At 33.9% G+C, this 24,694-nt stretch overlaps 2 protein-coding genes across 2 annotated transcripts in view; both read left to right on the forward strand.

Annotated features, from left to right (window-relative positions):
* The first annotated feature begins 4,343 nt into the window (after window positions 1-4,343).
* Window positions 4,344-24,694, forward strand: part of LOC145293673 (uncharacterized) — a 33,790-nt gene continuing 13,439 nt past the window's right edge. Inside the window, exons 1-2 of the mRNA XM_080140049.1 lie at window positions 4,344-4,705; window positions 5,659-8,537. The gene's annotated coding sequence lies outside the window, so the exon portion shown is untranslated. The remainder of the gene's footprint in view (window positions 4,706-5,658; window positions 8,538-24,694) is intronic.
* The window catches only part of LOC145293674 (uncharacterized), a 57,345-nt gene continuing 37,007 nt past the window's right edge, over window positions 4,357-24,694 (forward strand). Inside the window, exon 1 of the mRNA XM_080140050.1 lies at window positions 4,357-4,457. The gene's annotated coding sequence lies outside the window, so the exon portion shown is untranslated. The remainder of the gene's footprint in view (window positions 4,458-24,694) is intronic.

Genomic DNA, 24,694 nt, shown 5'->3' on the forward strand with positions numbered 1-24,694 from the left:
CTTTCCGTCCCTGGCTCGTTATCAAATGCCCCATCTATCAGCCCGGTATTTTTCATTGCCGCTGCAAATGACCCATACCACGAGGTGCTACACTCCTACCCGGAGTTAACCAATTTAAATTTTGTGGTGAGCAAACCCACACACACCACAAAACATTACATTGAGACCACAGGTGCTCCTGTGTTCTCACGCCCTCGTCGCCTTCCTGTGGATAAACTTAAAGCAGCGAAGGCAGAATTTAATCATATGCTACAGTTGGGAATTATACGCCCCTTGTCCAGTCCTTGGGCTTCCCCTCTGCATATGGTCCCAAAACGAGACAGAGATTGGCGTCCGACTGGGGACTATAGACGACTCAATGCCATGACGGTACCTGGTCGTTACCCAATCCTGCATATTCAGGACTTTGCTTCCTCTCTGCACGGTTGTAAGACCTTCTCTAAGCTAGATCTGGTTAAGGCTTACCATCAGATCCCGGTGAATCCGGCTGACATACCCAAAACTGCGGTTACAACTCCATTTGGAGCATTTGAATTTCTTACTATGCCTTTCGGCCTATGTAATGCTGCCAGTACTTTTCAGTGCTTTATGGATGAAGTAGTGCATGATTTAGATTTCGTCTATAACTATATAGACGACATTCTCGTGGCTAGTGCCTCACCTGAGGAACACGTCACTCACCTCCGCCTACTTTTTGAACGGTTTCAGCAATACCAAGTGAGGATTAACCCTGGTAAATGCGTTTTCGGTGTTAAGTCACTAGTTTTCCTGGGCCACATTATCAGCCCAGACAGTATATCTCCGTTGCCGGAAAAGGTGAAGGCTCTACAAGACCTTCAACCGCCCACTTCACTTCGCCAACTTAGGCACTTCCTTGGTCTGTTGAATTACTACAGACGCTTTATCCCGCACTGTGTGGATCTCTTAGCTCCTCTTTCCGACCTGTTACGTAACAGGAAGAAGAAAAACGAGCAGATCTCACTTAATGAGATCCAACTTAGAGCATTTGCTGAAGTGAAAAATAAACTAGCGCCAACATCTTTGCTGGCACATCCTGTACCCGATGCCCAGTTTTCACTGGTCGTTGATGCATCGGGCACAGCTGTAGGTGCAGTGCTTCAACAGCAGCACCAACAACAGTTACAACCTCTTGCATACTTTTCGTGACAGCTGAAACCGGCCGAACAACGTTACAGCACATTTGGCCGCGAACTACTGGCAATGTACCTCGCAGTGAAACACTTCCAACATTCACTCGAGGGCCGACAATTTGTGATCTACACCGATCACCGTCCGCTTACATACGCACTGCGTGCTAAGCCGGACAAATATTCTCCCCGCGAAACACGCCATTTGGACTTTGTTTCGCAGTTTACTAGCGATATCCGACATATCGCGGGTGAGCAGAACGCAGCAGCAGAGGCATTGTCTCGCCTGCCCATCAATTCTCTGTCCTCACTATCGGATATCGATTTGCAACAGATGGCCTTAGACCAGCCAAGTCTGGACACATTGGATCCATCGTCACCTAAATTCGCCACTTGCAAATTCGCATATCTGCCCGTGCCTACTTCTGACACGCAGATCATCTGTGACACCTCAACGGATTCACTTCGACCATTCGTTCCAACGAGACACCGTAGAGTTGTTTTCGACACTCTACACAACCTGGCACACCCTGGACGCAAAGCCACAGTAAAGCTGATTACAGCTAGATTTTTCTGGCCTAACATGAGGCGTGACATCACTGCTTGGTCACATTCCTGTGTATCCTGCTAAAGTCAAAGGTGCACGAGCATATCCACGCACCCCTTGGAACATTCAGCACCCCAGACGCTCGATTTAGCCATGTTCACATTGACTTGGTTGGACCATGGCCGGTCAGTCAGGGATTCACTTATCTCCTGACCTGCATAGACCATTTCACACGGTGGCCAGAAGCCATCCCACTTAGTGACATTTCAGCTGAATCTGTAGTGCGAGCCCTTATATCAGGCTGGATATCGCGCTACGGAGTTCCCACTACAATCACCACTGATCGTGGTGCACAATTCGAATCTCACCTATTCTGGGAACTGTCCAAGATCCTCGGGATCACTCACATTCGGACAACAAGCTATCACCCTGCTTTGAATGGGATGATAGAACGCTTCCATCGCCAATTGAAAGCTGCATTACGCGCTTACCCCGATCAACAGTGATGGAGCGAGTACATACCGGTCATCCTTCTTGGCTGTCGGGCATCAATCAAGGAGTGTTATATATTGGTTATCATCGAAGTTCTCACTGGGGTTATCATTGAGGGGCACCATTTACATTTTGTGTATAACATAAAAAAGGATTCCGTATGCGTATGATTGTCTCTAATATAAATGGTTGTGTGTTTGATTATCATAAAGAGAATCGTGTGTGTAACATGTAATTTCTGAACCTACCTCTGCTTCTTCGATGTTGGACCATCTGGGAATTTCTCATCCTGGAGGGAGACTTGATACCTGTTTGACGAAGATTTATCACTCCAAGACGATGAATGGGTTTTATAGTTTTTATTTCACTTTCCCCAGAGGTCCTGCAGAAGGTGGAAGTGAACTCGGCTTGTGTGGGTTCTTCTTCTCACACGTCAGCGTTCGTCTCCCCCCCCCTCCCCAGTTAAGAGGGGGAGACCACTGAAAACCGTCCGTCTTCTTCAAATCCCAAATCAAATCCCACAGATCTAGCCAACCACGTCACACATACGTAATTTGGTCAGCTGACCTTCGGTTCTGGTAAACATGTCTACCTCCACGTTTACTCTCCTCTCTCTCTCTCTCTCTCTCTCTCTCTCTCTCTCTCTCTCTCTCTCTCTCTGTAACAGGAGAACCTGGGATATTCCGCAGCCGAACTGGTCTATGGAGCACCTCTATCATTGCCAGGTCAGATGCTGACCCCGATAGAGGATATATCAACTGACACAGCTCTGTATGTCAACAGACTACGAGCTTATCTCAGTAAGCTACCGCCGGTGCACCCTAGGGAACAGACCATTAAATCTTTGGTTCCGAAGGACATAGCGACATGGACTCACGTGTTCCTTAGAAAGGACGCAGTAAAAGCCCCCTAACTCCACCTTACACTGGCCCTTATCGCGTGCTTTCACGCACTGATAAAACTTTTATCCTAGACATTAGTGGTAAAAAAGAGAGAGTATCGGTAGATAGGGTAAAAAGAGCCTTTCTGGACACATTAACACCTGAGCCACACATTCCTCCAACATACACACAGCATAATCATACACCTGAGGTAAATATTCCACGTGAGAACAATTATGTGACCACTACACGTAGTGGTCGACGGGTACATTGGCTGAAGAGACTTTGCAAAACAGTGTATTTCTGTTGAAAAAGAACATTTTTTCTTCTCTCCTTTTTAGAACAGAACGTTTTGTGCAAATATTCCAACTTTTCACAGAAAAGTAAGAACATTTTTTTTCTGCAAGAAAATAACCTAAAGAAACGGACATTTTTTATTGTATTTTTTTTTCTGCTATTTGTTATGCTACCTTTCTCTCTGCCGGCTTTCAGCCTAAGCAGGGGGTTATGTAGCAGAAACAAATAGACCCCTTTTCTTCTCGTGCATTCGCTTCCTCTGAGTGAGTGATGCGGCATTAAACTGTCCAATCTGAGGACTTGCACACGAATACAAATTAACCCCTAGGGACCAGACAGCTTCCGGTCCCAAAAGAAAACTCTCTTTTACGCTACCAGCCTTCGTCGGTGCTAGACGTCTGTTCGTGTCGCTGCCCCTACTAAAGGTATTGACGACAGCCACTGGCTGTAACTACCTCGTAAGGCAGTGGAGACCCGACTCTACTTTCTTCCTTCCTTTCTTTCTAAGGTACGCTTTGCGAATAAACCTTTCCCTTGTTAAGTTGAAGAAGTTATTTGTCGTTTGTTCATAGAATTGTGTTATTTTATTTTATTAGGGAAATTCCCTAAAGCTGTTGCGATAATGCAAATTTATTTGCAAATGTTATCGAAAGAGGTGAAGAGTACTGGAAACCTGGGGAGACTTGTTGTCATTCAGCTTCTAGGGAATACTACAGGCTGTTTTCAGGGAAAGATCTCTGGACACCTGTGTGAAAGCTCCTAGTGAGTCAATAATAAAAAATAAATAAATAAATAGATGAATAAATAAATTAGTTAAAGAATAAATAAATAAAAGGAAGAGATCACGTAGCTTGGAAATTGAAGAATATAAAAACTATTAAATTAAAAAGGGGGAAATATTATGTTAGCAGACATTCTGCACTAGTGATAGTCCCCCCCCCCCCCGTTTAAAAATGCAAACTCTCGCTTAACGTGCGTGAACACAACGAGACTAGGAATCAGCCATCTTGGTTCTAAACGAGCATACTTCGTCCTGTCTTATTTTCCCGATAAAAATATAACAAAGCAAGAGCACACACAAAAATTATCCAAGTAGGTAGAATAGTAACTTATCTAGCTTTTATTTGTTTTATATTTATTTTCACCTCTTATTTGTTTGTTTGTTTTGTTGGCTTTAATTAAAAATAGCCAATATATTTGTTTCCTAATTCAGCATTGTATTTAAATGCATTATTTTTGTTTGTTGCACTAGTTTTGTTTTGTCAAACGGTGATATGAATGGATTTAGCATGAGTAGAATATTTTGCTGAAAGAACTTTCTTCAAGTTCAGTCTGTGATTGTTTACAAAGGATTTACTTCCGTTTTGTGCGAACCGATTCGCTTTACGTTGAATGCCCTAAAAATCCCTTTAGTGCACTTACTGATCCGCGCTATTTTTAAAATCGCATTTGCAAGTTTAATTAAAGTTTGGGTTTGTGTTACTATACACATAGATTCGAAAAAGTGATAAATGTTATCCAAGGCAAGATAGGTTACTCTTCTACCTATCTGGAAAAGTTTCTAGTGATTTTACTCTCTTGAAAACATGTAATCGGTTCGAAAATCATACAATGTTTATCGATATATTTGAAAAAGACAAATGGTGGCGACTGACGAGCTCTTACTTGAAAATGTTAAGTTTGGGAAAATGAGTTTAAACAAAAAAATATATATACAAAATACTGTCAGAAACTCGCTCAATATATGTTACCGTGACATAGGCGGAAATATATTCGATGGGGTTCTAACAATATTTTGTATAATCTTTTTGTTTGAACTCATTTTCTCAAACTTTCCGCGTTCAAGTAAGAGCTCGCCGCCATTTGTCTTTTTCAAATATATCGATAAACACTGTATGATTTTCGAAACGATTACATGTTTTCAAGTGAGTAAAATCACTAAAACCTTTTCCAGAAAGAGTTACTTATCTTACTTTGGATAACATTTATTTGTTATATATATTTATTTTTTTTACCACTTTTTGGAATCTGTGTGTGTAGTAAAACAAACCCTAAAGTTTTATTATGTTTTTTATTCAATTATAAGGTTAAAGTATAGAATAGGTACAAAACGCCCTCCCCTCACCATGTTAAGAATGGCTTTTTAAATAATAACGTTATTATTTCAGCACGGATCAATAAGTGCACTAGCACCGCAAACTCTCTGGACTGTTTTTCAGAATAAGAGAATTTTTTAACTGTTAGACAAAACATTAATCAGAAGAAACTTTTTAGGGCATTAAACGTGAAGCAGGTTTGCACAAAACGGAAGTAAATTTTAATTACAGACTGAACGTGAACAAAGTCGCCGAATGATATTGTCAACAAAGTTAGCTAAGTTAGATAAAACCAACACTCTCCCGTTTTTAGATATAGTGTCACATTTTATATCTTATTTTGCTTAAGAATATTAAATCCAAAGCTTTTCCACTTCCACGTAATTAATGGACAGACTTTTTCACACAAGGAACGTAATAATGATTTACACCGGTTCATGATGATCTTCCTTCCCTTCGTACAATGAAAAAGTTTTCTTTACCCAACTTCATATTTGAATTGTGTTTTTATTTTCCTTATTTATATTTTTTGGTGCTAATGCGGAGAGTGCTGCACTAGCTGCACTATCTTTTAATCGTATTTCCAAGTTTAATTAAAGTTTTATGTTTTTTTTATTCAATTGTAAGGTTAAAGTACAGAATAGGTACAAAACATCCCCCCTCCACATGTTAAGAATGGCTTTTTAAATAATAACGTTATTATTTCAGCACGGATCACTCTCTGCATTAGTACCATTGTTTTTATATCCTTTCTTTATGCCGATTTTAAGATCACAAAATACCAACAAGCCACATTTTCGCTTTTTTTTCATCAGAAAAAAAAATCCCATTCATTTTTCTCTGATAAAAGATAAGATTTTTCTGGCAAACATGCATATTTGCTTATTCAAGCGTAAATAGACGACTGTTCCATTAAAGTTACGCAACGTATTCATGTCAAATAAAGTACTATGGCCAGAGTTAGGTGATAGACGACTATTACGAGAATTAATTTTAGAATGGGTGCATTTTAAAACTAATAATTAAATACACTTTGTAAAATCAGGTACGTGCAAAAATGGGCGGATAATAGATACAGGCAATTTAATGGCTGTTTTGGTAGGGAAGCATTTTTTTTTAACGCCGGCTAATCATAATAATTTTTTTATTTTTCGATTACTTTTTTATTGTGTTTGAAAGATTATAGTTTAAAGTTAATTTATCCAAGAAAAAAAGTGTGTGAAATAAAAAATGCATGGAGTAATTTTATCTCAAATCTGAAAAACCCTACATGTCACGTCAAAATTCATTATGACAAAGATCGTGTTTACACTTTTCTGGCAAGAAAAATATAAGTTTTCTGGAATTATTTCCAAGTTAAGTATTATGTTAAAATCTTAAGATACTGAATTAATACAATAAATGTACTTAACTTTTGCTAAAAAAAAGAAGTAATAATTATCAAAAAATGTGACACTTGTAGGAACGAGACTTGTTTATCGTATCAAAAAAAAAAAAACTCTGGTGGCAAAATTCAAATATATATGGAAGGACAAATTAGACATAATTTTTTTTTATTATTTAACATTATTCTGGCATGCCGAGCGACCTTTTTTTTGAGTCGCAGGCTCCCCTTCCTTCATTTAAAAATGCATAAAAGTTAATTAAATTCATTAATTATACTACTGACAATTTATTCATTGAAAAAAAAAAGTTAGCACCGTTATTTATTAATACAGAATTACAATTGATTAAGAAAACAAATTTATAATTATTGAAAAAATTACACACTAAGAAAATACAAACCGAAGTTAAAATTTATCAATGTTTATGCAAAATTTAAAGTTGATAAACACAAACAGGTGGGTAGTTGAAGAAAGGAGAACAGTGGGCAAAACAAACTGGTTTTCATTTCAAATCTGTACATCCGTACTTACCAACATGGAACGTTCATATAATTTTTACCATTTTTTAATTAAATTATTTTTGTATGTTCCTGTTTTTCAATTTAGTTTTTTTAAATTTTATTTTCTAAAATTATATGAACATTATCTTGCATTGATGATTATACATTCATGCGTGCAATGGAAATATTAGAATCCTTCATGTCAAGATTGTTAAAAATGTAAGCATAAAAAAAGTAGGAATAATGTTTGCAATTATAATTTTTTATGTGAAAATATTAAATAAACAATGTTTAATTCAATGATAATATTGGTAGTTCGAGAAATTAATTTTTTTTAGTTATATCGATTTCGTTAATACAGAGTTCAGGGGCTTTTCTCATAATGTTCCTGTAAAAATTATTTAATTTTTTTATTGTTACAAATTACGATGCTTTATTTACATAAAAAAAGCAAAATTGAATGCTTGCATTTTTTATTTATTACTGAAAACCATAACTTTAGTAAAAGTGTTTTTTGTTTAAACAAAATAATACATTTTCACTAAGATTTAAATAAAAATAATTAGTTGATTATATTTCGCTATCAGTATTTGATAAATACTAAAAATTTTATTAAAATTAGTTAATTTCCTGATTTTTGGTGAATTTTTAAGTAAAGGGAGGGGTCGAAATGTTTATACATTTTGAGCATCGGCATTCATTTTGCACGTATCTAGCGGATAAAGACAGAGGGACCTAGTTTTGAAAGCTGATTTATCATAATATTTTTGTAGGTTTTTGACTACTTTTTGATTGCATTTGAAAGATTAGAGATTAAAGTTAATTTCCTAAAGGAAAAAAAATATTTGTACACATGAAAAAAAATGTTATGAAAAATGTTTTCACAGCGAGCTAACCAATTCAGTTAAATTTTGAAGTTAAATAAATTCATTATAAAAATCCTTCAAAAGATAAATATTAGTTTTCTGGGTCTATTTCAAAGATAATTAGTAAAGTCCTAAGATATTTAATTAAATAAAAAAACACCTTGTTTGTACAAAAAATAAATTAATTAGCCGTAAAAAAGCAAGTAATTCTGCTGCTTGCCAAAATGTAACCAGTAAAAAGGTTTGTAAACATGGTTACACGGAACCCCAAAATTACAGCTGATCGAAATGCTGTTTCAAAATGAAGTCATGACAGTAAAAGGAGGTAGGTGTGTCAGATTTCTTTTTTTTTTTTTTTTCCAGACGTGCATGCGTACATTCCTATTCTGAACATTTATATCAATTGTTATCATTTTTTAATTTAATTACTTTTTATATTCCTGTTTTTAAATTAATTTTTTTAAATTATTAAATAAACAATGCTTAATTCAATGGTAATATTGGTAGTTCGAGAAATTAATTTTTCTTTGAGTTATATCGAATTCGTTAATACAGACTTTAGAGGCTTTTTTCGTAATGTTCCTGTAAAAATTACATAATTTTTTAAAAATTTACGGTGCTTTATTTTCATTAATTTAAAAAAATTTACAATGCTTTATTTTCATAAAGAAGCAAAAATAAATTCTTTCATTTTTTTTTACTACAGAAAACCATAACTTTATTTTTTGTTTGTTTTTGTTTAAACAAAATAATACATTTCCACTAAGATTTAAATAAAAATAATGGGTTCATTATATTCCGTGATCATTATTTTATGAATACTGAAATTTTTTTTTTTTTAATTACATTTCACCCCAAACAAGGCATATTGCCACTTTGTTGTAGGGGGCTACTATCAGGGACATGGGCATCAGGGGTACTGTGTAGGGAGTTGGGCAGCAAGATGTCGATTCACGTTGCACTTGAATTTCTGCATGTCAGTACAGTTGGGGAAGCAGGGACCCGGCAGGGAATTCCAAAGTTTAGCTGTCCTGGGGAAGAAAGTACTGGAGTAGAAGGCTCTCTTACACCCAGGGAACTCTACTGTGAAGGGGTGGGATTTTTGTCGGGTTTGTCGGGTATTTACGTCGAGGGGGCACAAGTGCTTGCAGTTTGTCAGAGCATTCACCGTTAAAGTACTTGTAGAAAAGGCAGAGGGATGCAACATTTCGTCGATGGGACAGGGGCTGAAGTTTAGATGACAGTCCAGGTCCTATCAGATTGGCGACTCTCTTTTGAACCATGTCTAGGAGCGAGAGACTAGTGGTAGATGCACCAGCCTAAATATGACAACAATACTCCCTACATAGGCGAATGGTGGCCTTATAGAGCTATAGGATACTTTCGAGCGTTAGTATCTTTCTAGCACGGTAAAGAGAACCTACCTCCTTCGCAGCAGTCCTGGCGATACTCTCAATGTAATTGTTCCAACTCATGTTTCCTGAGAGCGTTAGGCCGAGGAGTTTAAAGATGTACTTTCAGATAAAAAGTCTTTGGCCATTGCTATTGGTGGTAGAGAAGGTTTCTTATAATTATTGAATTTCATTAAAATTGGTTAATTTCCTGATTTTTTGGTGAATTTTTAAGTAAAGGGAGGGGTCCAGGTGTTTATACATTTTGAACATCGGCATTCATTTTGCCCGTACCTAGTAAAAATAAAACTTTAAAACAGTATTTTTTTTTTTTTTGGTAAATGTAAAATAATTGTTTATCTTTTGAAAACGAAAATACAAACACTTTTGAACCAGTTTTATAAATCAATATTTAAGAATTAGAAACAGATAATAACTATCCTCGTAATAGTCATATATCGCCTAACCAAAAATTGTTCGATATCACTGCTGCCACCATGTTTCATTAATATTCATATGTGAATGGTAATCGATGAAATACAATAAACATGTGTGGGATCATTGCTTCTTTATTCAGAGCAACAAAAGTAGAGACACCGCTCAAGGCAGTGTAAACTATTAGTTCCTTATGCAACAGACTTTACTGAAAAGGCTTTCTATTTGCATTGGCCATGCTTGACTAAGTAAATATTCATGTTTATCAGTGTTTTAATTATTTTAATAGCAAACAAAAATAAACAAACACAATTCAATTTTAATGTGGATTAGGGGGCCATCTTAAGTGAGAAGTTGAACAGCGAGATGTTTGTGAATAAAAGAAAAAGAACATAATTTACATTTTTATTTAGATTTGATTTATCAGATGTTGTGAAGAGCGGAATGCAGGGAAAGAAAAAAATTAGTGTTCCTACAGTCCAGCCTAAACTAAACTAAAGGTTCCCTGATGTGAGATGTGAGCACAACATCTTTGTTGACAAGGATATCGTACATTTTTCTGTCAATCTTCATGTTCTGCTATGGCCGCAGCATCTCGTGCATGCATATCTGGAGGTATGCTCTCCTGAGTTCCAGTAGAAATTCTTAGCCTTTTCTTGGTTTATTCATGCATCCTAGCAGCACAGACATCTGCGTTTACCTTGAATGTGTTAACATGATGAATAAATTTGCAATACTCTGCTGAATCATGGCCATCAAAGGAATCAATCCCTGGGAAGTTCTAGCTTTTTTCCTGGATATAGTACAAACTGACCCTTGTCCATCCACATGCAGAAGTCCTGGTCAAATTTCCATATCCACTCCATTTTGTAATCTTTCAGATGTATTATCATCTGAGCACTTTCACATCATCAAAACTTTCCTATATTACTTATCTGCAACCAACGCATTCATGTCTTCCAGGATCAGCATTGACTTGCATTTATTATTGACGAGCAGGAACCGATAAATGGCATTGCCTGGTGGAAGCATACCTCCCTCCACATAAAAAAGTAAAGTATGGTTGTTGTTGGTGGCCACTCCCAACCTCCCTATGTTAAGAGCGGTTTTCAGAATAGACCCACCCCCACTAGGGCAGGTTGATTTGCAACATTTTCAGAAAATCAACATGGCACTGGTAATGATAGTTGAGATTTTATGTGATAAGAACAGATACCAAAAATAAGATTCCTATCTTGAACAGAAAATTGAGCATTTAATTTTAAAAATTGTGTGGAAAAATGCTGAGAAATCCTTCATTTTTATAGTATTTTACACAACACTGACTTTGCAATTTCACTATTTTTATAAAAAATTCAATTAAAATTGATATATTTATATAAAATACATTGAAAGAAAAATAAATACATGAATTATAATTTTAATTATGAATCACAACTAGATTAAACAAAAATTGTAAAAAAAAAGCTAATTAGCAACTAAGTAATTTAAATTTCACAATTCAAAAAGATATGTGGAGATGTATTACACAATATAACAACTTGATACAAGTTACAGAACCATGTATTTTAATTTTTTATTAAACGCAATAATATAAACTGTTATAATAGAACTAAATTGTTCTGTATAATTTCCTTTCAAGGAAAATGAAGATCTAATTTTCTGGCATGATGACTTTGTAATAGTGTGTCTATGTCTTGCTTCCTGCCCATATACAACTTTTTGAGAAAAATCAATGAAATTTGACCAGTGTGTGGTTGTAAAATTGATAGCAGTAATCTTTTTCATTCTTTTTTTTAGTTGTTCACTATTTCTGGAAAAAACAACACAAAAAAAGACAATTTTTTTGAAAACAATTATTTTTTTATATTTTTGTGATGTAATATGAATTAAACTGCCTATTGTTTGGGTAAATTGAGAAAACTAATAAAATTTAATGGATAAATATTTATTTACCTAATGGAAAAAATCGTTTGAATGCCCTCTTCTCACCCATCCAATTCATCTGAGCTTATCATCGATATTATGAGATTTTCTGGAAGTAGTGCAAAATCATTATATTTTGAACTGTTTAAAACAGTAATTTGGATTTCAGTTAACTGTTTTGTTCTCTGAATCATATTAAAAACATACTGTTGTTGGTTAAAAAAATTATTGTCGGTTTTGATCTCAAACCAACTAACTGCATACACTTGGATGATAAATTTGACCAGAATTTATCATAGTGTTTGAGGATAGATACCTCTGGTCCATAAACACATTAACTTTGTGGCTTATGTTAGCCATCTTGCTTGATTCAAGGGCCCAATTTTCTAAGCTGCATATCTTAGGTTAACTTCTCCTTGAGAAATGCCAACAGCATACTCAAAAAGTAGGTTCTAGTCTTAACACTTGAATTATTTGTTTCTTCTGCTGTCAGATAATGATGATTGGGAGGGGCACTAATATTTTAGAATTCTATTTGAGGCAAATCTTGATAATTATTGATACAAAGTTTGCCCAAAGGACCAGTAAATGTTGTTAGGCTTTTTGTTGTTCTATCAATTAATCTAAAAATTGCTCTAAATGGCAATTCTTCTAGTGGAACCTGAAAATTTCACAATTTGCGTATTTAATAATAGAGCCAGATTACATAATAAATACCAATATATTATTTTATTTTCCACAAAAAAGGAACATAATTGCAGGTGAATCTATAGAATTAATTTTTCCTCCTTGATAGGAGGACAAGTGCAGACTATGTGCCTTGTTTGACAATTTTCTGTCTTGCACTTCACTGTAAAGTCATCACATCTCAAGATAGGAAGTTTACAGCTACAAGAAAATATATCAAACAGTCTGTCTAGCTGTTCCTTCATTCTTTTCATTTTGGTTGCTGCAAGAGATTTCCTGTCAATCTGTTTGGCCCTATTATAGCAAAATATTGACGTTCTCCTAACAAGGGCAATTGTGGATTATCTGCTTGCCAAATACTAATTAATTCCTTAGCAATTAAATTAGAAATCTCACTAATTTTTGTAAGTGGGGATAACTGGATGACTTGTTGTGAAGTTGGGGGTGCTGTTTCATCCAAACGACAAGGTAGACCAGCAAATTTTGTGAACCACGGGTTAAAACTGAACGTCGTGCTTTTACTGACATTCTAATCTGAAAAGTAAAATAAATAAATGGATTATAACTGAAGGAAACTGATTTAGGCTATCTTCCAGTTGCATATGTAAAAATATAAGTGCTAGTTATAAGAAATAATGAAAAACTTTGTAGAGTTGAATTAGATGTATTGAAGATAGAGAGGACCAAACCAAATCAGAGGCATAGTAGTGTTTAGTTTAGACATTTTTAGCAGACTTTACCTCCTCCTTCGATAACGTGAATTTATCCATAAAGAGATTCATTCTTCTGTAGCTGTGCCATTTTAAACAAGTGCTTAGTGTTTAGAGTTTGAAAAACCAGTGCTTGTGCATTTATTTTACCATGCTATTTTTAATAATATTTTCAAGTTAAATTTAATTTTTATGAAATTTTTTGTATTAAATTCTTAGGTGGAAATACAGAATAGTTACAACACAGCCTCCTATCCTCCCCATGTTAAGAATGGCTTTCTAAATAATGAAGTTATTTAAGCACAATAACATAAATGCACGAATAATGAAAAACCTTTAAAGGAGTTTCCTTATTTACTCATATTAATCTTTGTGGGTTATCTGATTTTAAAACTAATTTTAGAAGAAAAATATTGCTTAAAAACAATTACTCCCTAAAAATAAAAATAAAAATTTTACACTAATTTTCTGCAGAGTATTTTTTATTAAGTAGCAAAACTTGAAAATTTATGTGGTTACGTTTCATAAAGAATGTGTAGAATAAAATTGTATGAACTATTTTTTTTAATATAAAACTGGAGTATTACCATATTTTAATAAAAATTTCAAATAGAATTTGACATGAAATATTAGGTTGGTGAAAAAATGTATTCTGACGTTCATTTGAACATAAAAAAAATGCCATTATTTTTGCACCAACCTAATAGAAAAACAAATTAAAAAAGATAAAACAAATGCTTAAATTCAATGCAGATACTTGAAATATAATAATATATATTTTAAACAAGTCTTTTTCGTTTTTTCCTTTCAAAATAATTAAGCCTAAATCGTAATGTTTTCAAATTAAATATTAAACAAACGTTAATTTTCTTAACAGTACGGCTTGTTTTGATGGCGGGACGTTTTTAACAATTCACCGAAAAACTTTTAATAGCTTCAATTTTTCAACTTTTAAAGTCATTCCCTCAAGCAAAGATAATGATTTTGAAAAAAATATTTCGTGTACGTCTTTTCCATGTCAAACCGCAACTACCATCACCATTGCCTCACCAGGGTTCCAAAATCTACCTGCCCTAACCCCCACTTCAGCAAGGGAATTACAGTGCAGAATGCAGGTATTTATATCTTGAAAAGTATCTGTCTACACCAAATATAAATGACTTTGTCTTAATGAGTATACTGAATAACTCATAAAACTTGTCATTCTCAAGTAAATTGAGGAGTTTGATATAATTTAAAAATTTCCCCCACCCTGCTAAAATAAAAAAAGACATAAAAGTAATAAAGTGTAAAACTTGTAGAAGTAAAAAAGTGAAAAAAAAAACCCCAAAAACATAGCCCTCCCAAAAAATAGGTTCCCGTGTACTGAACTATGCTTTATTTTCCCCATCCTTTCTGTAAAAGAACTGTTGGCAGACGGTATGGACCTCCCCCTCTAAAGTGAATAACTTGTAAATGGTGTTTTTATTTAACGTTTTTCGTTGGTAGTAGTCAATGTTTGTTACTTTCGAAGTATATAAGGAAACAGATGCAATCATGGTCTTGAGAAACATAACATCTTGTTTGTTTTTTATTTATTTTATTTTTGTTTACTTGCCTCCCCATGAGGGCAGAATTAAACATGAGGAAACCGTCTTTTAATGTGTATATCATAAACCAGCTCCCCAAGAAGGGGTACAATTTGCGTACGTATTTAGTTCGTAGTAAGTTAAATCAATCCCTAACTGTAAATATTGGAAATAAGTTACATTGCACATACCTGGTATGAAATGTAATTCTCCAAAAGAAAATTTTCACTTAATTTGATTGCGATATCCAAAAGTATACCCCCCCCCCCAAAAAAAAGGGAAAAAAGCTATTTGATCAAATCAAGTGTAATTTTTTTTCAAAGAACGGCATTCCATAACAGATAAGTACAATATAACTTTTAAGCAACGATTTAGAGAGAGTGAAAGGAAAGTATATAAGGAAATACACGTAATGGTCTCGAGAGAGAGAGAGATAATGTCTTGTTTGCTTTGTTTTTTGTTTATTTATTTTATTTTTGTTTACTTGCCTCCCCACAAGTGCAGAATTAGACATGAGGAGACCGTTTTTTAATGTATTTATTTTTTAGTAAATCTAAGAGAAAAAGACAATATGTATATAGTTAAATCAATGCCTAACTGTAAATATTGGAAAGAAGCTGCATTGCACATACCCAGTATGGAATGTAATTCTCTGAAAGAAAAATGTCAGTTAATTTGATTGTAATATCCAAAAAAGAAAAAGAAAAAAAACTACTTGATCAAGTCAAGTATTTTTTTTTTTTGAGCATGCATTTCATAAGAGATAAGTACAATATAACTTAATCAAGAATTTAGAGAGACAGAGAGAGTGAAGAAAAATTTCACTTTATTTGATCGTGATATCAAAAAGAAAAAAAGCTACTTGATCAAGTGTATTTTTATTTGTTGAAGAACAGTATTCCATAACGAATAAGTACAATGTAACTTTTAATCGACAATTTAGAGAGAGAGAGTAGATGACAAGCTAAATGCAAAGTAAACTGTACCAAACCGAGAATTTTTCAATGTGGGTTCTGTTTAAGTGTATGTGAGCAAAAAAAAAAAAAGTAAACAATCTACCTGTAATGGTGGTGTCATGTGTGTATAAAATTGGCATAACACTTGTCTTGTAGACGCCATGTTGGTCGTAGTATGTTTGTGTACGTTTTTTTGTATAGGGTTTTAAATCTGGAATGAAAGAATTCCAGCTGGCAACCAATGAGAGAAGGGTGGAATTTGTGAAGGAAGCAATCAATATTTTGTAAATCTGTTAATTGGAAATGAACGCGATGTCTATGCGGTTATGATGCAGTTAATAAGGGTGAAGGGGCAATATAAGGCTACTGTGTGTAGTTTTACATGGTGGCAGTGGGAGCAGTTATGAAGTAGAGGGAAAAATATGAACTACTTCCTCTAATGTTAATGGTGGTAGTGATGATGTCACTCCTGGGATATAATATAGGGTTTTAATATGATGAATGAATGTGACAAAAATGCTGTTCTATAATTACATAAGATAGTGGCTAATATTATAGGCATAATAAAGTTGTATATGGAATCTGTTGCTGTAAACCTACAGTATTTTGGTCTAGAGAGGAAAAACTGCCTCTTATTATACATAGGGATTATGGAAAACCCATGTCAATTAGCGACAAACAACACAGTTTGTCAACATGAACAGTATTCTCCACTTACCAAATATAATATTGTATTATTACTTTTTATTACTCCAGGGAAAATCCAAGTTTCTTGTTTAGTACATAACACTATAAGAGAACACATTTAAGTTATTGTTCCTGAATAACGCAATGTTTAAACTAGTGATTGGACGTTTCCAAAATGTTTCCCAAGTCTAATACAATTACTGATTCCTTTCTAAATCTGTGATTCTGATGCAATTACTGATTCAATTCTGATTCTTTTTAAATTTTTAAATAGTTTTGTTGCCTTTAATTTGAATTACCATAAAACCTTTGTGTAATGTCTTCATATATTTTGACAAACATAAGAATACACTTAGGGGAGCATATACTACACAAGTAGACCTTTCTAAATTATTTTTCTCAAATATTTTCTTTGTAAATGATTGAAAATAGTGAAGTTGCTTTAGTTCATCATTAATTGAAAAATACCCTTTGAAAATTGGCGATTGATATAAAATAAGAAAGATGTAGAAACTGAATAGTTTACAAAGCCACCTTCCCATTTTAAGAACGAGTTTCTAAATAATGCAGTTGCTATTTAGAAAGCCATTCTTAATGTGTAAATAATGAGGCAGGTGTGCATAGTTTAACTTTAATTATAATGATTTGATTGGTTATGCTATTGTCAATATAAGATATATGTGACAGACTGATTTGTTTTACTGTAAAACAAAAAATTTTCAGATAACAATAATAGTACTATCACTACTACTAATAATGGCAAGTTTGTAGATTAATGGTCTCAGCTAAAATGCCAACAAAAAAGAGATTTTACTTTTTCATCTGTGTACATGTGAACACCTTGAAAACTTAGTGGAAAGAAAAAATAATCATTTTAGAATTTAGAGTGGGAAATGAGTTTTGTATATAAATTTGACATAAAATGATCATCATTTCCAGGCTATTCTAAAGTTTTAAGGATGTTATTTTACCACTAATACTATGCCCAACTGGTAAGGTTGTAAAACCATGTGCAATCACTTAAAAATGAATAATCCCCCAACACAAAAATATAAAGATACAGAATTTATTTCCTAGAGAAAGATAACAATTTTTAGTGAACAGCTCTAAGATGCTAGAATATGTCAGAAATTGAAGCTCATTTTACATTAAATTGATATATGAAACTGGTCCCCAATTCTAAATTATTAAATAATTGATGCTTTTTGAGTTTTTTTTTTCTTGCTAAGTTTTCAAAGTGTTTGCACATAATCTCCTAAAAGAGTAGAATTTCATCTTAATTTGGAGGAGTAATTTTGCAGAAGATATTGAATTGATCTACAATAATAATACTTAGAAGTTCTTATGTAGTAAAAGAATATGTTTAATTTTTATAGAGATACATCCAAGGATGGAATACTGTTGCCATATCTGGGCAGGAACTGCTAAAAACAGCCTATCCTGCCTTGACAGAGTACAAAATAGACTTTGTGGCTTAGTGAGGGATGCCCTTTTCTCTACCCTGCAACCTCTCTCCCACAGAAGAGACGTTGCGAGCCTATCCTTGTTTTATCGTTATTTCCATGGCAGGTGCTCGTCTGAACTCCAATCTCTGGTCCCCCCAGCCAATCTTTCACGAAAAACACCCGTCCAGCTGAATCCACTGTGAAAAATTTCCCCCACTCTATATCTGTGCCTAAATCAAAACGCGGATTCCATGAACAAAGCTTCTTTCTTAGAACTGCACGCCTGTGGAACTCTGTTCCGTCTGCCTGCTTCCCACCGGACTACAACTTGGATGTCTTCAAGTCCAACGTTAACAAATTCGTAATGAACCGCCCCCTTAAGTAAACACTTCATCAAATCTCCACACTAACGTAATGTACTTGCAATAACCCTTATCCCTGAGTGGCTTCCGGGCTTTGATAAGTGGTGATCACTGTGTAAAAAAAAGACAAAAAAACATAAGTATATGTTCAAATGTGAAACAAAATTTAATAAGAGAACACGTTAGTAATTAAATTTAATTCATAAAACACATTTCAAATGTCTTTAAAATAGTTTTGAAAATACACTTACCTTTTAATGCTTGCAACTTTTCACCGTCTTTTACATGTGTCTCCTTGGTGGAAGAGAAACCACCAAATTATTTCAATAATATTAATATTAAAGATTCATTTTTTATTAGTCAATGATTTTATTATATTTTATCTCCTACCCAAACAACATTTTCTGTTTACAAAATTTGTTTTACAATCAATATACAAACATGGGGAGAGGAGGGGGCATCTTGCTTCAGAATGAAAATGATGGATTACTTTGACTGCTCGTCACCAAGGGAATTCCTAAGTTTTTGTAAGTAATATAGACATGGAAAATCATCAAGATAAAAAAATGGATGCTAAAGGTTTTTCTGGTACAGAGGTGTGAAAATCACAAATTTATTTATACTTTATTTTTGTTTTTGAAAAAAATTTTTTTTTCACACATTTTGTCGACTCCCACCCCACCCCCTGGTAAGAGTTGCCAGAGCTAGCTAGCAGGCAGAAACCAATCATATAAAAAGAAATCGGATTTGTTAAGTGTTGAACCATTATGTTGAACAAAGATGGCGGTAGTAAATCAAATCAGCAAAGAATCAATGCAGTCAGGATTCTCGAGTGTTGAGTAATTCTTTAGAACAAAGATAGTGGCATCAGATCGGTGAAGAATCAATGTAGTCTGGATCAGCAGTGGTTCAATTGTTTTAAGATGGAGGCTAATAGCAACCTGACTTGCATCCAAAATTCGATATTTTTATGAGGTCGGAGACTTCTCATTGGTTGATTGTCCTAACCGTAGTTACAAATATGATTGTCGAAATGTTAGTAGTCATACCCTCCATTATAATCAAAAACATTTTAACATCCCCTTTTTTTGATATAATGAAAAAGTCCTTTCGGATTCAATTTGGTTTGATAGTGTAAAAATAAAAAAATATTTACTTTTTATCTCTTTTTTTTGTTTTATTTATTTTTGGAATTTATCTTTATTCTCATTGGTAAAAAAAATAATTAATATATTGATATAATGTGTCTTAAAAGAAGCCATTTTAATGAATTGTTTAAGTTTTTTAAAAATATTTTAGGTTTCTAGATTTATTCAAGATTAAATTCCAAAAAATTTAGTGATAAAATGTTTTTATTTCATCTTTGTTACTGGTTTGGTAAAAATGTCCACTATATTATTTTCAGATTCTACATAATTAAGAGTAATAGATTTATTACTGACTTTATTTCTTATGAAATGATATTTGATATCAATATGCTTCGACCTTTGATGAATCATAGAGTTATTTGATAATAAAATACTACTCTGATTGTCACAATGAATTACTATTGCTTTTTTTACTTAGATCTGTTTTAAAATTTGCACAAGTTAAGTCCTTAATTGTCGGTTTTGATAAATTTTAAGATACCTTTATTACAGTATAACATATTAGGTTTAGTGACGGTCATCAAAACTTCCAATAATTTCTCTGTATAATCGATCGTCTATTATTTGATAGGGTATGGCATGAAGGTTTACTTCACAAGATCTCTAGCTATGGTATAGCTGGAAATGTCTTCTCAATTATTAAATCATTTCGTTTTGACAGATTCATAAGAGTAGTAGTTGATGGGCAAAAATCAGAAACTCACAATATTAATGCTGGAGTCCCTCAGGGGTCCATCCTGGGCCCAACTCTTTTCCTGATCTACATTAATGATCTTCTACATCACATCCTTACATCATTTGTAGACATTTATGCTCATGAGACTACCATCTATGGTAGCACATCTAAGACAGTAAACGACCAAGTTCTCTCCGATTCTCTCTCCTCTGATCTTGAGCATTTGGTACAATGGGGAAAGGAGTTGCTGGTTACTTTTAATGCATCTAAAACCAAGCTTCTCTCTTTACATCATCAACGTTCTGATCCCCATCTGGCATCAGTTGAAATGAATGGCTCTCGTCTTGAGGAGGCCTCAAGTTTTGACAAGCTTCTGGGCTTGACCTTTACCCCTGATCTTAAATGGAACAGGTACATCAAACCTGTTGCCAAGGCCGCTGAAAAAATGGTCGGATCCTTCTATTGATCCAGTAGATATCTCACTACTGATGCAATTCTCTGTTTATATGAGCCAGGTATGTCCAAGGATGGAATACTGTTGCTACATCTGGGAAGGAGCTGCTAGAAAGGACTTGTCTTGCCTTGATAGAGTTCAAAATAGACTTTGTAGCCTCAAAGGAGATATCCTTTTCTCTTCTCTGCAACCTCTGTCTCACAGAAAAGATGTGAGTTTGTCTCTGCTGTATTGTTATTTTCATGGAAAGTGTTTGACTATGGTCTCCCCTCGCCAAACTTTCACAAGAAACACTCGTCTAGCTGAAAACACTTTATCTGTGCCTAAACCTAAACATAGATTCTATGAACAAAGCTTCTTTCTTAGAACTGCACGCCTGTGGAATTGTCTTCCGTTTTCCTGCTTTCCGGCTGACTACAATATGGTTGTCTTCAAGTCTAACCTAAATAAGTTCTTGATGAGCCGTTCCATATAAGTTAACAAATTTACCAAATTTTCATTACTAATGATTACTATATTGTCCAATTTCTACTGTACACTCTTTAACACTTATCCTCAAGTGGCCTCTTGGCCTTGATAAGTGGTGATGCCTATGTAAAAAAAAAAGTAGACTTTAAAAGGGTGTTTAGAAAATGCCCCCTGTGTCGAGTGCATAAATGCAACAAACTGCCTCACATGTAGAAAGGGCCACAATTTGTTGTTTTTTAGTTTTCCAGGAGATCGTGGGTCCAGTCTTTGACAGTATTATACCTTTTTGGATCCTCAGAGTTACCCCAATCTGAATCTGAAAATCCTTCTAAATGTAGGAGATAAGTGGACTTTTTAAATACTAAAGATTGTTCCTTGGTTCCTTTTAGATAATGAAGGACTTGATTTGCACAAGTTAAGTCCTTAATTGTCAGTTTTGATAGATTTTGAGATACCTTTGTTACAGTATAACATATATCAGGCTTAGTGACGGTCATCAAAACTTCAAATAATTTCTCTGTATAATCGATCGTCTATTAATTTAGTTTCGGCCTCTGTATTTTTATTTAAATCAACTGGAGTTATACATGGTTTGGAATCTTACATTCTAAACTTTATCAGGATTTTGTCAATGTACCGTGATTGATTTATTGTTATAGTTTCATTTTCACAAGTAAGCTTTATACCAAGGAACCATGATAACTGTCCAAGATCAGCCACTTGAAATTTTTTTATTTAATTTATTTTTAACATCTTTTAAACTGTTGTCACAATTTGAGATAAATAATATATTATCAACGCAAAAAATATAAATCTTACAGTCAATTGAAGCATTTAAATAAGTATTTTTTACATCCATTTGATGTATTTGTAAATTGTATTGAGCGGCAAGTTGCAATAAAATTCTAATTGTAATTAAATTTGTGGTTGGTAAGAATGTGGCAAAATATTCGACCCAAGAAATTTGGGAAAAACCTTTTGAAACAAATCTTGCTTTAAAAGTTTCACTGCCAGAGGCTGTGATTTTTTTGGTAAAAACCCAGCGAGAAGAAATTATATTCTTATCCTCTGGTTTCTGTACCATTTCATATGTAATATTTTCAGATAAAACTTCCAATTTGGATTGCATAGCTTTTCTCTATTCTTAGTGATTTTCTGAATTGATCGCCTCAGTATAACTTTCTGATGCACTTTTCAACAAGTAACAGTAAACTATTGCGTAGTCTTGTAGCTTTTCAATTTTTAAGAAGTTTGGCCTTTTTCGAACCCTTATCGGGTATCGACGTATTGAATTAATATTTACATCAGTAGATTTACTGCAATTTTTGTCATTATTTATATTTTCGTCGTGATCAACAAAAACACTAGGTAATATTCCCTCACGCTTTTGGTCCACTAGTTCTTCATTTTTTAAAAATTAAATGTGTTATCGAATTTTACGCATCTAATTTTCTTATGGAATTTTGGTCTGGAAAATAGATTAAGTAAGTCAGACTGCTTTTATCGTAACCTATGAAAATATCTTTTTCGCTTTTAATATTTAGTTTACAGGCATTTTTTATGAATGCAAAGCAGTTTGAACCAAATATATGCAGTCAGTTAAATTTGGGTTTTACATTGCAAAACGCTTCATATGGGATTTTGCCTAATCTTTTATTGAACAATCTATTTCTGATATCTACTGTCGCCATTAAAGCATACGTTCATAAACTTTGGGCTAATTTCGACTTGATGTCTTTCCATTTTAAAAAGGGCTCGCCATGCTCTTTCAGCAGTGCCATTTTGAAATGGAGAATAAGGGGCTGATTTACTGTGTTTAATACGATGATTAATTAAAAGTCTTTACTAGTAAATTCAGTTCCATTGTCTAAATGAATAAATTTTACCAAGCTGTACAGGGCGATGTCAGCTAAATATTTCTTAATGGCTAGAACAGTGTCGGATTTGTTTTTTTAAGAAATAAACCATAATTAAACCTGGATAATCGTCAACAAAATTTAATGAATACCTGAATTATTCTCTTCCTATCAGACTTATCGGCCCTGCCAAGTCACAGTGCACAAGTCTGCCAAGTCACAGTGCACAAGTGAGGGAATTTTCATAGCCTTTTTTCTGGTCTTTAGCTTATATATTTTGCCTTTCTCCCCTGTGCACAAATATCACAATTTCGGAGATTGTCTTAAGGTATTATTTTCATGCCTTCGATTACATTTGGTAATTTTTTAATATCAGTTGTATTGCAGTGTCCAAAAATTTTATGCCAGGTTTCCAAGTCGTGACAGATGGTTTTTGAGGGAACCATGCTTTTAAAATAATATAGTCGACCATTTTATTTAATGTCAAATTCAGTTTCATTTGGGTATATCAATTTTGACTTGTTATGGCCAAGCTTTATATTCACGCCTTGGTTGATGGCTGCTTGTATGGAAAATATCTTGCTTAAATGTAGGTATGAAAAGAGCATTTTTAAGAATACAGTTACAAATTTTACCTTTATTATTTTTTAGTGATATTTTAGCATCGCCTTTTTTCAAGACTTTATCATTTATTTATCATTGACTAGATCGACAAAATGACTGAATTAAAGTCTGAATCAAAATTAATAAAATCAGATTCCTTGGTATAACGTGTGCCATAGCGTCACAGTATACAAGAAGGTTTTTACTGTTTGTCGTATTGCCAAATTTACATGTGAATAGAAATGTATGTTCTTCTCAATGTTTTGATAATCATCTTTTGAGTTTTTATATCGACATTGGAAACTTTTGTGATTGGATTATCCACAATTATAGCAGATAATTTTAAAAGATTTTTCTTGGGCAAATCATTTTTGTGGAAAACATTGCGGTGAGATGTGTAATTTGGTTGTGTCAGTTTTTGAGAAGCATTTTTAAACTTCATAATATTGTTAGAGTTATTACTGTTCACAAGCATCCAATTCATCTCTTCATAAGTATGCAATGCCATTTTAAATTCACTGAAAGTTATGGATTTGTCTTTTTGCCTTATAACAGTTATAAATGGTTTAAAATCAGCTGTAAGTTCCTTGAGTGTCATTGAGATTAATAGACTATCACTTAGTGTTTCACCCGAAAATTTTAATGCATTTGCTGTTGTTTCTGCCTTTATAACATAGTCAGTAATAGTCTCATCTTCGTTATGTTTTAGAGATGTTAGTTCTGTACATAGATATAATTTTTGGTTTCCCTTTTGATAAATAATGTTCTCTTAATACATTCAACACTTTACGTCCATCCTCCAAGGTATGTTTTATAATCAGAGACAGAATTCTGTCGTCTAAGCATTGAATCTGCAAAAACAGTTGCGTTCTTTTCAATGAATTTGGGGTCGTTAGGGTTCTCTGTTGGATTGAATAAGTTTGTGCAGTTTTCCTATCCTTAAATACCTCAGAAATTTCATCTGCCACAATTTGAAATTATATTCCGATCCGTCAAAGCAAAGTCAATGGCCAGGTGCATAACCTGTTAAGTGTTGAGCCATTATGTTGAACAAAGATGGCAGTAGTAAATCAAATTGGCAAAGAATCAATGCAGTCATGATCTCAAGTT

The sequence above is a fragment of the Euprymna scolopes genome, chromosome 15 (assembly GCF_053919585.1).
Source record: "Euprymna scolopes isolate OS-2025 chromosome 15, ASM5391958v1, whole genome shotgun sequence".
Lineage (NCBI taxonomy): Eukaryota > Metazoa > Mollusca > Cephalopoda > Sepiida > Sepiolidae > Euprymna > Euprymna scolopes.